This window comes from Neopelma chrysocephalum, unplaced genomic scaffold (assembly GCF_003984885.1).
Source record: "Neopelma chrysocephalum unplaced genomic scaffold, ASM398488v2 Primary Assembly neopelma1_189, whole genome shotgun sequence".
Classification (NCBI taxonomy): domain Eukaryota; kingdom Metazoa; phylum Chordata; class Aves; order Passeriformes; family Pipridae; genus Neopelma; species Neopelma chrysocephalum.
The window spans coordinates 148505-151237 of NW_020897851.1; positions in this window are offsets into that span (position 1 = coordinate 148505).

The following is a 2733-nucleotide window of genomic DNA, read 5'->3' on the forward strand; positions in this document are numbered from 1 at the left end:
GGGTCCAAATCCCTCATCTGCCAATCCCATTTCTTGCCTGTACCTGAACGCCAGGACTCTGGGGTAACACACGGCTCTCAGTCCTTTCACTCCCCATCAATAACTGACTGCAGTGCTGCTGTCAGGGCAGCACAGTCCCTCTGTTCCCAGCTTTGGGAACGTCTGCTGGGGCACTTCCAGCGGCCTGACAGCCCAGGCTGGCTCCAGTGCCACGTTAATGTTTTGTTACCTGGTCACATCCTCACAGAGAAACCTTCCATGGCCAGGAAGGGCCTGGGGGGGATAACGGGTTGGGCAGCAGAGCAGCAGGGCCAGAAAAACATGCAGAGTTTAGGCAGTGCCAGCTGATCACAATGTCCCAAACCCCACCAATGCCAAGTGCTGAGTGTGTATGAGCACAACACGAGTGCAGTCAGGTAGAACAGCCCTTGCTCTCCAGGAGAGCAGGAAAGCAGGTCCTGGAGATTTCCAGCAGCCCCAGCTCTTGGAGCTGGGAGTTCCTGGCAGGTTGGGACTGTGCTTTCCAAGAGCTCCCACCAGACCAGCTGCTCAGAGCAAACTCCTCAGCTCCTGTCTGGGAGAATCAAGTCAAAAACCAGTTCTAAAGTTGAGCCAGTGAGTGCATTTCATCAGAGAGAAACATCAGGCACAGAGATGTGAAAAACCCAGATGAACGTCCTGATGATGATGAACACGGAATTAATGGAACAGAAATAAGGATTTCCTTTAGCCAACCACCACTTCATCCTCACAAGTCAAACACAACAATGTAAAATAAAAATTACCTGGCATTTCTACATGCTATTTTAACCCATCTCATCATCACAAACTACACTGTATCCATAGATAGAACAAGGTGGTGAATAGAAAACACCTGGTACAACCTCAAGCCACTGGAATGTTGGGAAAAGTCTCCAAAGCTGCTCTCCATTAGCACTGAATTTGTCCTGAATAACATATTCTTAACAAAAAAAATACTTTTTTCCTTCAGAAGCTGAGGACACTGAGATTTCTGAAGACATCAGATAATGTGCAACTGCAGCAGAGTGCTTTGAATTACATCGAGATTTAGTCCAGAGCTGTTAGTTCCATAATAAGGGATATCAAAAGAGAATAAAAGACCATGTTGCCTATGCTTAATTAACCTGCTCTAAGCATCAATTGATGAACCTGGGAATAAAGCCTAGAAATTAGTAGAAATGCAGAAAATTAAACAACACATTCTCCCTCATTGGAACGAGAGCAGGTGAGGTCAGCAGCCTCCTTTTGCAGTGGCAGCACTTGGAGTAAACTGGTAATGGCCAGAATATCAAAAGTATAATTGCAATCAGAGCAAACCTGGGAACAGTGCAAGAGCTGCTCCTGTTGTGCTGCATTCTGGAGCACAAGAGCTGCTGTCACACAGGTTGGCACTGAAATCAGCCATTTCTCTGTGCTTGCTGTGAAAAATAATGATCTGTTGATCTGGGTTTGTCATTCAAACTGTGTAACCCACTAAGTCAGCATCTGTCTCTTTACTGGATCTTCCTCTGTGGTGTTTATCAACTGTCAAAACTCAACAGAAACAAAAATACAAGAGCAAAACTTCCAGAAATGCTTTGAAAATTACATTTGTCAAAAGGCCCTGACAATAATGACCATCAGAGTTCAAAAAACTCACCCACAATGAGGTTATGACCATGTTCTGCACTGTGACCTATGGATTATGACCATGTTCTGCACAGAAAAGTATGAATTCATCCCCCTCCCAAATGGGAAAGTTTCCCAAGTGATTCCCTGTCAGTGGATATTTTACCTCACCTGACCTAAAAACTTTTCCATAAACGCAGTGAACTTAAATGGCAAAGATGAGAGGCTGAGATTTGAAAGTCAAGAAAATCATATTTTAAAGGAAAGGATCTAAGATTCCTCTGGCAAAACTGGGAAAAGGAGGCAGAGGAGTGTGGTGGGTCCTGTGCCTGGGATGGAGAGAGGCAGAACAAAGTGCGTGTGGCTTTGGCTGGGCAAGGCAAGAACTTTGCTTTGCTTTACTCAGGATTTTATCTGAACTGTGCTGGAATTATTGAACAGTTCCCTGAAGAGAGGGCCTGGATGAGATTGACTTTTTTCTGGGATTTCAGCTCTCCTAAGTGGGAGAAGAGGAATCTCTCAAGTACCTTCCCACTCACCAGACCCACAAAGCCAAGAGGGTCCTGTTGCATCAGCAGGAATTAAGTTATCACAACTTCCCAAAGCCAGCCCAAAGGAAGGCTCTGAACTGCAAGACATTTGAGGGCAACAATTTCTGCAGGTTTGGAAGAAGAAAGAACTGAACTGCATCACAGCAGGATAACAAAGCATTCCATCTAAGCTGCCAGATGTGCCTGAGGATTTCAAGGGGGATTCTGCCCCCTCTCCTGCCATGTGGCTGCACCGTCTCCATCAGGGAGTTAACAAGTTTTCCACGCTCCAGCTGGAGAGCGCCGGGATGCTGTGCCAGCCCCTCCTGCTCGCAGCAACCCTCTGTGCTCCCTCCCTCCCTCCCTCCTTCCCGGCTCCAGGGACTGCAGCGCTGGGAGCCAGGGCTGGCACGGCCCTCAATGCTCCCTCTGTGCCCAGCTGAGCACCCCGACAGCCCTCAGCTTCCAATGGGGAAAGAGCCAAAGGGAAAGGAGGCTTTCATCCCTGTGCCCTTCACAGAGCCAAAGGGAAGGGAGGGTTTCATCCCTGTGCCCTTCACAGAGCCAAAGGGAA